The sequence below is a fragment of the Nicotiana tabacum genome, chromosome 3 (assembly GCF_000715075.1).
Source record: "Nicotiana tabacum cultivar K326 chromosome 3, ASM71507v2, whole genome shotgun sequence".
NCBI classification, from domain to species: domain Eukaryota; kingdom Viridiplantae; phylum Streptophyta; class Magnoliopsida; order Solanales; family Solanaceae; genus Nicotiana; species Nicotiana tabacum.
In genome coordinates, this window is record NC_134082.1 from 120,926,505 (window position 1) to 120,939,373 (window position 12,869).

The following is a 12,869-nucleotide window of genomic DNA, read 5'->3' on the forward strand; positions in this document are numbered from 1 at the left end:
AATGCCATATTTGGGCTTTGTGCCAACTATTTGAACCCTTAGAGGATTTTAATTGATATTTCCTCACTGTTTTGACTTTATACTTGAACTCAGTCATGCTATATTCTACTATTTTTCATAACTCAGCCATGTTTACTCTGCTTTAACACTTAAATGATATTTTAAGTGATGTGAGAGATAGCCCGAGGGGCTGGTATTGTTAACATTGTGCCCGATGGGCAATCTCTTATGTGCTTATCTATCTTATTTGTTTGTCATTTACCTGCTTAATTGTTAAAAAGGCATTTCATGAATTTTGAACTGAATTAAAAATGACTTTACACATTATCACTACTTTACTGTTTCTACTGGTTTTACTGCTTCATTTTAGCCTGTAATGTGCCTTACGTGTTTTCATATCTCTCAATCGTTTATTTATGATTATTACTCACTGAGTTGGAGTACTCACTTTACTCCCTACACCCTGTGTGCAGATTCAGCCGTTGATGATCCTGCTAGCGAGTGTTGATCTTTCCAGCTCGGGTGGACCAGAAGATTCTCTAGGTAGGTGTCGGCGTTCGCAGCCCAGAGCTTCTTCCCTTATCTTATTTCTCTTTGTTTTAGATTTGTATTGAACTCTGTAGACTTTCTTGTCTTATTTCGGATTTTTAGATGCTCATGACTAGTGACACCCCGGTATCGGGTTGTGTTGGATTGTATTCCGCGAATTGATTGTATTTTCACTGCTTACTTTTGGATTTATAGCATGTTTAAGACTAAACGCCTATTGTTAAATTACTTAAAACTGGATTGAAAATGTGTCGGTTGGCCTTGTCTTAACAAGAGGTGTCATCACGATCGGGTCCGGGTTTGGGGTCGTGACACTTAGGATGGTCTAGAACTACCTAAATTAGAGGTCCTAAATACCTCTAGAGCCACAAGGAAGGGACGGGTAGTGTACGCATAGGATATCTTTCAAGGTTGCTAGAATGCTTTAGGCTATGACCAAGGGGAGGGAATTGGGTAGTAAGGATATGATGCTTACGCGCTAATGTCACGTGTAGCCCCTCATTGAGGAGTGATTATTGGGCATTATGTGGGTATGATCCTGTAGGCTAACCAACCTAGGACCCCTCTTTCTCAACTCTCGTTGTTTAAATGAATTTACTTTTATTTATATATGTGCAAATTGTTCAAACCTTTTCCCTTGCTTTCATTACTTGAATCATATATGTACTTAGATTATCTAAACATGCCTTTATTTGCGAGTATGTGTTAAAACTATTTATTTGTTAAAATGACTAATTCACATAATTTAAGTTCGACCGGGACCCACCGTTATGGACAGCGAAAGGTGCTTAACACCTTCCCCTCAAGGTTATTTCGAGCCCTTACCCTAATATCTGGTAATGCAAACTAGTTACATAAGTTAATCGCTCTAGGTGCCCTAAGGAACCATAATCTGTTAGGTGGCGACTATCCAAATTCCCAAAAGGAAATGAGTTATTCCCCCATGAACGTCGAAACCCGGACTCCCGCCAGAAAGGAAAAAAAGGGGGCGCGACAGCATGACGACTCTGCTGGGGACATTTTAGGCTCTTACCATAATGAACTTATTTTTTGTGAATTAGTCTAAGCATACTCCATCCCATATACCATTTCCCCTTATTTGAATCTAACTGTCTATTTTTCAAAGAATTTATGATTCTTTTATTCCTGAAACTGACTTATCTCTTTGTTTTCTTTTCTGTAACTGTCTTTCAATTATTTAAATACTGCATTTATTATTTTCTTACGTGCAAATACTTGACAACATCTATTTATTGTTGCATAAATTATGCTCAACATCATACTCCACTCGTGCGTAACGAATCCTATAGCAACGCTTGATGAGTGTTTGCGCTCTTTCTATATATCACCCTTTAAATTCGGAAAGGCGTATTTGCGGTAAAACTAGTCGATCAACAGTGCGTTCGACGGTTCCGTGCCTTTCCCCCTCAAGTTGTCCGCTTGAGGGTCCCAGTCTAGACCTCTATAGCAACCTTAATTTGATTAAATTGTACATGCATCATGGTCAAACCTAGCTGGGTTAATGTTTTGTCCGCATAATAACCTTTTAAGACAAGCCTTGTCCAAAAGTTCATCGGGTTTTCCATAATCCCAACAGACATAACCACGATTATGTGCATTAATTTGGAGAAATAAGTGCCAATATGCTAATCAATACTCTATAAATAGACGAACCTAGAGGGAAAAGGGCCTAACTCTCTTTGTTTTGTAGAAAATGAGGCACAAAATCCCCAGATTTGGTATGGTCGGTAGCATACCCTCACTTTTGCTAGATTGATAGAGGGATCTTCCTTCATATGACTAAAACCATGTGAAATGAGTCTTAGGAAACTTTCCTTCTCTGTTGGACCTTCAGCCCAACAAAATGTTGATCGAGGCTGCAACTGTGTTTTAGGACAAGGAAAGGGCTGTGTTCCATTTTGGGAACATAGAAATGACTCCCCTCCTAGAAGAAATAGGAGGATTTGCTGGTTTTCCTTGGGATAGCCCTAATCTGTTAACACTTGAAAATCACACTACTAGGGGATTTCTAAAAATGATGGGGCTGAAGAAGAATGACAACTTGAAATGCCTAAAGGACTCCTACATACCTTTTGAGTTCCTTTATGAAAGATACGGTCATAGCAGCTCCTACCGTATTTTTGATGATGAGTTCTCAATCACTTCTTTAGGTTAGATTCATCGTAGGGTATTCGTCTTTATTATGTGTTTATTGGGCATGCTGGTATTCCCAATCCAAGGGATAGGATCCATACTAGGCTGGCCATGGTGACCAAAACTCTGATAGACAGGATCGAGGGGGAGACATACACTATCATCCCTATGAACGTTGTAGACATATACCCGGCTTTTGAGCGATGTCAGAAGGGGTTCAGGTTCCTCGAGGGTTGCAACTTGCTGCTATAGGTCTGGTTGTTGGAACATCCCAAAAAGGAAAAATACCGTCAAGAATTTTCGTGAAGGCTGTGGAATGATCACATAGCCTTCCATCATCCCAAAAGAATAAACTACATTCTAGACATGTTTGCTCAGCCAGAGGACGTTGTGGGATGGGTACATCTTTTCGAAAATTTGACCGAGGATCAAGTCCAGTGGATGTTCAAGTGGTTCCCTACCAATGAATTCATCATTAGATCCAGGGATTTTCCGCACTTGGTGTTGATTGGGTTGAGGGGCATATACCCTTACGCTCCTCTCAGGGTTATGAGACAAGCAGGCAGGAGACAAATCATGCAACGGGTCGCTAAAATGTGCCACTTCAGAGCCAATTTCCAAGGTGACGCCATCCTGTATAAGAATGAAGCGCAACACATGTGGACCTTGAAGATTATTGTGGAGAAGGATACTATCGAGCCCGACCGATATCATGCGGGCCACTCATACCTTTACCCTTCGTGGTTGGAGGACAACATAATTGGGGTCGTTGAGCCAAGGGTTGGGCTAGGAAACAAGGTCATAGACGAGGTTGCTGAAGTCTAAGTGAAGTATAACAAGCTGCGGAAAAGAGTTCGAGAGTCTGAAGCCGAGCATATGGCATTGCACAAGGCTGATATGGAGATGATTAATGAGTGGAAAGAAAGAACTGTTAAATCCAGCGAAAAGCTGGAATATCTGGAGTACAGTTTAATGGAGTTGGAAAGGAAGATGAGAAAAAAGGTCACTGACTGACAACCCCATATAGGTGGAAACCGTACCTCACTCTATCCAACCAATCTCCTATACACCAGAATCCTCCGAGAATGACCTGCTCATTAAAAACATGGTTGAAGAACTCAAGAAGCTGACAAGTCGAGTTCAGGGTGTCGAAGGCGGCAAAGGAATAGAAGGTTTGAACTATGAAGACTTATGCATACAGCCAGACGTAGAACTTCCAGAGGGTTACAAACCTCCAAAGTTCGAAATGTTTGACGGTACATGTGATCCCAGGGTTCATCTGAGGACCTATTGTGACAAGCTTGTCGAGGTCAAAAAGGATGAAAAGATCCGGATGAAACTCTTTATGAGAAGTCTTACGGGAGATGTTTTTTCCTGGTACATCAGCCAGGATCCTAAGAAATGATCCAACTGGGTGAGTATGGCATCTAATTTCATGGACCGGTTCAGGTTAAATACAGAAAATGCACCAGATGTTTTCTACATTCAGAACCTCAAGAAGAAACCCACCGAGACTTTTCGCGAGTATGCTACTCGTTGGAGGTCGGAAGCATCCAAAGTTAGGCCATCTTTGGACGAGGAACAGATGAACAAGTTCTTCGTCAGAGCACAAGATCCACAATATTATAAAAGGTTTATGGTCATTAAAAACCATAAATTCTCTGATATTATCAAACTTGGGGAACGAATCAAAGAGGGAATCAAGAGCGGGATGTTGACAAACTTTGAGGCATTACAGGCCACAAACAAGGCATTACAATCAGGCGGCATATCAAAGAAAAGAGACGTTAGAGCAGTAATGGTGGTTCAAGGCCCGAAATATCCACTTACATATCAAACACCTCCACCCACATATCAAACACCCCCACCCACATACCAAGCACCACCACCCACATATCAACCCTCATCTCCCAGATATTCCCAAACAGCCACTGTCTATCATACCTATAATTCCCAACCACCTCATTTCTAGACACCTCCAACTCGCCAAAATTATCCAAGACCACAACCCAATTTTGACTGTAAGCCGCCTAGACAGTACACCGCTATTTATGAACCCATCGACCAGCTGTATGAGAGGTTAAAATACACAGGTTATGTCACTCATGTTCCCGCTGTAGAATTAGAGAATCCATCCCAATGGGTCAATCCAAACAAAACCTGTGCATACCATTCCGGTATGAAGGGGCACACAACTGATGAGTGCCGAACATTGAAAGATAAGATCGAGACACTGATTGACAACAAGGTCATACAGGCAAAGGAAGCCACACCCAATGTTTGCAATAACCCTCTCCCTGATCATAAAGGTGGTGGGGAACATGTGATAGAAACAAACGAAGAGTGGGACCCTGAGGGGTCGATTGGGCTTATTCGGGAAGGCGATGACTTTAAACCCTTAGTCACACTTACTCCTATTGTGGTATAGACTCAGTCACCAATCGAGGTTGAGATAGCTGCATCAGTTCCATTTGAGGTAGAGGTGGCTCCACCTGTGGCCACCCCTGCTCCATATGAAGTAGAAGTAGTCACACCTTTCACAGTGACAATATCAACCACACCTCCTTTTGACTCAAAAGCAATACCCTGGGATTATGTTGCCGAGGCTAGGCGAAAAGGAAAGGCAAATATGGAGGAACCCGATGATGCGCAAGGAATGATCAGGACCGGGAGAATCTATACACCTGCACACTTGGGAGGACCAAGTAAGGATGATGCTACCAAGCAGCCTGTCATTGAAACAAGACCAGATGACCTTTGGAGGAAAGTGCAAGCAAGGGAATATTCCGTAATTGATCATTTGAACAAAACCCCAGCTAATATATCCATACTTTCACTGTTGCAAAATTCATATGCATATAAGAATGCTTTGATGAAGGTGTTGAGTGAAGCCTACGTGCCCAACAATATCACATGCGGAGAGATGTCCAATATGGTAGAGAAGGTACTGGAAAGTCATAAGATAATCTTCCACGTGGATGAGTTGCCGCCTGAAGGGTTAAATCACAACAAAACATTGCATATCACAGTGCAATTTGAAGACAAGTTCATTGCCAGGGCCTTGATTGACAGAGGTTCAAGCCTCAATATCTGTCCGTTGGACACTTTGAAAAGACTGGGCAAAGGTTTCCATGAAATACGGGCAGGGAGCATGAACATAAAAGCTTTCGATGGGTCCCAAAGGGCCACAATTAGGGAAATAATCTTTGTCTACACATGGGGCCAACTTGGTTCGACGTTAAATTTCAGGTGCTCGACATATCAGCCTCATACAATCTTCTGTTAGGCCGACCATGGATACATGCCGCCGGGGACGTGGCTTCCACACTATATCAAGCCGTGAAATTCGAATGGAACCATCTGGAATTGATCATTCACGGAGATGGGAGTAACCCTATTTACACCAGTCAAACCATCCCGGTTATCGGAAACAGAAGAAGGTTAAGAGGAGAAACATATCATCACATCAAACGTGTCAATGCCGTTGAAAAGGACAAATGATGGAATAGCAAAATAGAAAGCATACTGGCATGGTTCGGGTATGAACCCGGCAAAGGGCTTGGAAAGAATCTCCAGGGTATTACTAAGCCGATACAGCTGAAGCGTCACGGTACTACCTTTGATATCGGATATCAGTATACATGGCAGGAGTATGATGATTGGTCGCCTCCATGGCGCAGACCTTATTACCCTCTCGAGCAACCGGTGCCGCATTTAGATCAAATTTTTCACCAAGCTGATGTAGACATGTGATTTTTGACCCTCCCCAAGATTTTTCATACTTTAGCACGTAAATATTTAGTTTAGGCCTAATATCTTTATTTCAACTAATTTTGACTCTTTTACTTTATTTCGTCACAAAAAAAAATGAAAATTCCAAAAATCTTTCATAAATTTAAATAAAAATTTATAAAATAACACCTTATTTTTATTTTTATTTTTATATAATCTTGAAAACACAAAAAATAGTTTCATGTTTGGTTTAATTAATTAAGATTAGCTTTAGCATTGTGTAGTATTTATATCTTATTTTAAAAGGAGTCAATTAAGGTGTTAGACCACAATTTTAAGAGTTTTAGAGCCCAATTCTTGGCCCAATACCCAATACCCATTAAGCTAACCCTAGGGACCCTTCTAGACTTTTCTTTGGAACAAAAAATAAATAAAAAGACTCTAACAAAAAGACCTAGGGACTAATTGGCAAATACACAAAAAATACACCTAAAACCTAGACCTATATTATAGGTAATGCCTACAATGAGCTGGAAGAAAAAAAAGAGGAACGCCTAAAAAGCTCACAAAGAGAGGTCAGGCGCCGCAAAATAGGGATCCCCCCCATAACGTCTTCTTCTTCAGCTTTCACGTGAAAGAAACCGAAAGAGAAATCCTCCATTCCAACACCCCTGAAGCTTAATCCACCGCTCCCTCACCGCCTGAAACCTTCACCTTCTCCATCACGACCAGACCTTGGCTTCTTCATTTTGGATCTGACAACCTTCAGTCCAAAACGAAAAACAAATTGAGAACAGTAAAGAAAACAAAATAAGTAAAAGCTGAAAGCAGTAAGTGTCCAAAAGCTCATTTCGAGTCCTCTTCCGGCGAGTTTCGAGTTTTCCCAATGGAGTTTGGATGGCTGTTTCCATCGGTTCTTTGTTGAAGTCATTGTCCGTTTCCGAGTTAGAGGTCGTCGTTGAGGCTTTGGAAGTTGACGTTGAGTCCTACCATGTTCAGTCATTGGTGCTGGTTCTAGGTTTGTCGATTTCACATTTCTGTTTCAAATCTGCTTTTTGTAGCTTCTACAGTTGTTCGCTTCCCTTTTAAATATTGCTCTGTAGCTTTTGGAAGTGTTATTCTTTGTGAATATTACCTAGTTTTGTTTCTGGAGCTTCAAACTTTGCTATTCTTATATGAAGAAATTAAATTTACCTAGTTTTGCTATTCTTGTCATTGCTCATGGATAATGGTAACAAATGAATTGCTTATGTTTAGTGTGGCTTTGTATTCCCATTTTATTAAATTAGAGTCAAGAAGAAAGATACAGGGACGCTAAGGCATTCTTGAAGATTTGCACGTACAGAAACATCCTTGGGTCAACAGTGCATTTCGATGTTTTGGACTGTTGGTTGATTTCTGTGTCAATTGGTTTGGAGTTCTCAACTAAATAAAGAACATTCCTCAATCTTGTTGATGGAAATACAGTCCATGATCTAGCTAGATGAACGATTCAAAAATAAGTAAAATAGAGTTGATCTCTTCAATTCAAAAATTAGAGCTTATTTTCTCATTAAGCAGCATCAATCTCATTTTATACGTGAATTGCTTTATTTTATGTTATCATGTAGATATTTGCTTTCCAGTATTGTCTCTTGAACTGAAAATACCGTTGCTTTTACTAATTTCCAAGTTTTAATTTCTGAGCTTTGTAGTTTGGATCATGATAAGTTTGTTGCAGTATGATTTTTAATTATGTGATAGTATTCGACGCTATTTGAGATGAGGAAGTATGCTTTTCTTCTGTTGTTTTACAAGTAATTCATATCATTAGTATTCTCCTGGCTACGCTCTTAATCTATCATCGTGATTGTGTACACGTTCGCGTGACATAATTACGATTTCTAAAATAATTCGGAGTATGCGTTCGCGCAACTTCGATCAAACTTTCTTAATAATAAATTGTTATTAATAGTCCGCTTAAATTTTCTTAAAAATAGACCGAGGTGTGCCATCCAATTTAATCACCCATGGCCCTCGTATTAATCTTATGATTCATATATAAAAATCGATAAATGTTCGTAGTTTGCTTTAGGCACGTTTAAAATACTATCGTGGTTGTGGACACGTTCGCGTGACATAACTACGATCCTAAAAACAAAACTGAAGTATGCGTTCGCGCAACTTTGGCCAAACTTTCTTAATAATAATAAAGCGTTACTAATTGTGGACACGTTCGCGTGACATAATTTTTGACGCGCCAAACAAATAGGTACACATACGCGTGTCTCGTTGCAAGATAATTTTCTTAATTAAAAAGCGGTAAAAGGTAAATACACATAGGTTCTAAAATGAGTAATTAAACAATTTAATAAGCCAAGTATGATCAAAGCGACCGTGCTAGAACCACGGAACTCGGGAATGCCTAACACCTTCTCCCGGATTAACAGAATTCCTTACCCGAATTTCTGTGTTCGCAGACCGTAAATAGAGTCAATTTCCTCGGTTCGGGATTTTTAAAACCGGTGACTTGGGACACCATAAATTATCCCAAGTAGCAACTCTGATTTTTAAAATAAATAATCCCGTTTCGATCGTCACTTAAATTGGAAAAAACTCCCTTACACCCGCGCCCGGGGGTGTTAAAAAGGAGGTGTGACAGCTCTGGCGACTCTTCTAAGGACAAGAACCCAGAATCTCTGGTTCAGGGTTCAAGATTTTGAGCTTGTTAACATGATTTTTACTTGGCTTTATTTATTGTTGATATTACTGTATTATGTGAACCTTTTATGCTAAATGCTATCTGTTTACTGCTTTGATATTGTTTGAACTGTATATAACTGCCTTCTTACGCCACCCCTTTGAGTCTCCTGAAAATGGTGCACATGTTCGCGTGGCCCGCTTTTTTTATAGAAATTATACCAAATAGAACGAGGCTGGGCAAGCGACAAGGCTGGGTAGACGTCAGTGCTCCCGGTACGTTTCCACCTCTTCGGCCCCAGTTGTCCGCTCGGGTACCCAAGTCTAGAACAAAACCCCTGGATTTAAACCTAGAAAAACATAGCTTCATGCCCGATCTCAGGTAGGAACATTTGTTTGCATCACGTGCATTTGACTTTGGGGACTCAACACAGGGGTTGGATCCGTATAGGACAGGTGTACCCAAAATAACATACTATCTTGATGCATCCTATGTGCTACATGTTGCATTTCTTCAAGGGTAAAAGGGTCATTTGGTGGACCAATGATAACTGAGGGCGGATGAAAAAAAAAAGAGAAAAAAGAGAGAGGCTGAAGTGTGAGGATAAAGCGAGTAGGGCCCAATTATATTTTTGTCACATTTTTGTTAAGAAAAAAAAGAGCTTGAAAATTCAAAAAAAAAAAGATTTTGCACTTTTTCATCATTTTTCGAAAATCAAAAAAAAAGAGGGGAAAAGAAAATCAAAAATAAGTTTATATGTTTCATCATTCTTCTCTAAATTAGTTTTTTTAATTCTCGCTCGTATCTAATCTGCCCGAACTATGCATACCTGATTCTCGTCTTTCGGGGCGTGATACGTAGGCAACCCACGTAGGGTCCGGTCTTCCTAGTAAGTCTTAGGTTCTTGGCTTTGCGGGGTCTTAGCCAAATCTTGCATTTATCCACTTTTAGCCGCATATGTTAATTTTGCAGAAGTAGATTCAATCATATCTGGCATGTGCCTAGTAAGGAATGTTATTGTCTCACGTAGTGTTGGTTTCAGTTTTCTCATACAGGTGTGGATCTACTTAGCGAAGTTTAGGCATGACAGACGTCTTAGGACCATCCAGTCAGGAGTTTGCTTAAGGAGATTTTTTTAGTTATTATGTTTTGAGTCTGTTGTTTTTTTTATGTCGTCTTTTACCTTCTAGTTTTGTACAGTAATGTTGGGTCTTTTGTTTTTGTATTTCCTATATTGTATTAGAAAAAGATGTGATAAATCAAAAATCCAAAAAAGGGATATTTTGCGTTTTTATATTTCCGTTAGAATTTCCATTAGGAATACTACTCCTAGAAATTGAAAAATTGTTTGATGTGATTTTTCCTTTAGGCAATTAATAGCTAGAACTTAAAATAAAAATTTATTCTTATATTCCCTTTAGTATATTAGGACTTAAAAAAAGAGAATTTTTATTTTAGTACTTCTTTAAAAGCTTTCTTTATGGTGTTACTTCCAAAATCCAAAAAGATTTTCTTTTGAGGTGTTTCTTTGGGAAAATAGTGAAAAATGAAAAAAAGGCCTTTTTATTTTCATTAGAACTTTAGGATGTTGTACATAGAAAAAAAATATACTTTATCTTTTGTTTATCATTAGAATTTCCCCTTTAGGTAATCAAAAACTGAAATCCAAAAATATCTTTTATCTTATTCATTTCTCGCTTCGAAATCCTTCTTCAGGGATATCAAATGCAAGTTCAGAATATTTTTCTGTGGTTTAATCTCTAGATTTCCTTCCTACAAAACAAAAGCAAAATTCTCTTCTAGGGTTTGTTCCTTAATAATTTCCGTAGAGTATTTGTTTCAAAAAGAAGAAAAATTCAAAAAAAAAAGGTTTGCTTCTTTTTATTTCGCTTTTCTCATCAGATTGTCATAAAAAAGGAGGGAAAAGAAAAAGAGAATGTTGGTTTGTTTATTTCTGATCTTCCAGAACTATGCAAAGGTCTGATTCATGCGATGTCATGATATGTAGGCAACCTACATAGGGTTCGATCGAATCATTTTTATTATTATTAAAAGAATATGGAAAAAAGGGAAAAAGAGAAAAAAAAAGATGATGAAATTATGGGATGTGAGAAATGAGAGAAAGAAAAGAGTGATGATTAAAAAAAAGAGAAGAGAAAGGAAAATGAGCAAGCCAAGAAGTGTTAGAAAAGAAAATAGAAGATTCAAATGGACAAATTGGGATGATGCCAAGTGACCTTGTGACCCTCGAAATCATTCTTGAACCGTTAATTTTTGCTAGGTGCATTGCACACAATGTGATATTTGCAGCTGTTAAATACCCTAACGCTAACATGATGACTTCATTTTGTTCTTCTTTGTTATCTTCATTAAGCAGAAGGGTGGTTGGTTTGTGGTTCTTAAGTAACTTATACATACAACACAAGGTCAAAGAGCAAGGTATCCATGGCTAGCAAAGACTGGGGCACAGGAGTTGTTGACCCGTCGAGGAAGTTTGTGGAGTCGGAAACTGAATTGAAGAGGTCCAAAGGGTGAAACAATGGATGGCAGAAATGTATCAGTCTTGGATCAGGGGGCATCCTCCACCTTCATTCCCCACTAACTACATTGAAAACCCTGCAACTATCCCATCACTATCACACGTCCAGGTTCCCACTGCTGTTGATATCTCCCTACAACCTTTTCATACTCCACCCCTCAAAAGCATATCATATCCCGCTCCTTTGGCCACTCATGCTCTTGTAGCTCCTCCTCCAGCTATTTTTCCTCGATCCTCTAACGAGACTGTGTTTAAAGTCCTCGATGCCCAATACTGTGCTCCAGAACCAACTTTCAAAGTCTCGGATCCATATTCTCACATTCCTCATTTTGAGCCTCCGGGTGAAACCGAAAAGCCTGCTAAGATAATGAAGCAAGATGAGATATCCAGGAAGGTGAAAATTTTAGAACAGTCTTTAAGAAACATGCAAGGGATAGGGAGCCAGATGACGTGGATTATAAAGACTTATGCTTGTTTTCGGACGTCCAACTGTCTGATGGGTTTAAGATGCCAAAGTTCGATTTATATGATGTACATGGAGATCCCGTGGCCCATTTTAGAGGCTACTACAGTAAGGTGAGAGGCGTCGGTGGGAAAGACAAATTATTGATGGCGTATTTTAGTCAAAGTCTGAGTGGGGAAGCTCTGGAGTGGTACACCCATCAAGATGCTAGCAGGTGGTACACGTGGGATGATATGGCTCAGGCCTTTGCCAGGCACTTTCAGTACAATATAGAAATTATCCCAGATCGTATGTCCCTCGCCAAGATGGAAAAAAAGCCTAATGAAAGCTTTAGGGAATACGGGCTCAGATGGAAAGAGCAAGCTGCCATAGTCAATCCTCCCATGCAAGAAAAAGAGATGGTCGAGTACTTTTTTCAAGCGCAAGAACCAACTTACTTTGGGCATTTGATCACGACTGTGGGTAGGTCTTTTAATGATGTGGTAAAAATGGGAGAAATGGTAAAAGATGGGTTGAAGTCTAGCAAGATCATGAGTTATTCTACTTTAAAAGCCACAATACAAGCAATTCAGAATGACACAGGAAGCTTGCTGGGTCAGAAGGATAATGATGATTTTGCCATGGTTGTTTCAGAGTCACGACATGGACCAAAGGGTCTGCCTCACCAATATACCCAGCCTTAACTCCAACCCCAAACCTGTCCCCGAGCTCCACATAATCCACCTCAGTATTATCATCCGAACAATGTTCGG

The 12,869-nt window shown here is 39.7% G+C and overlaps 1 long non-coding RNA gene across 1 annotated transcript; it reads left to right on the forward strand.

The window, feature by feature from the left end:
* The first annotated feature begins 6,936 nt into the window (after positions 1-6,936).
* LOC142179491 (uncharacterized) lies at positions 6,937-10,407 on the forward strand. Its single transcript, XR_012707794.1, has 2 exons — positions 6,937-7,453; positions 10,158-10,407. It is a non-coding gene; the product is annotated as an uncharacterized LOC142179491 (long non-coding RNA).
* Positions 10,408-12,869: the final 2,462 nt, after the last annotated feature.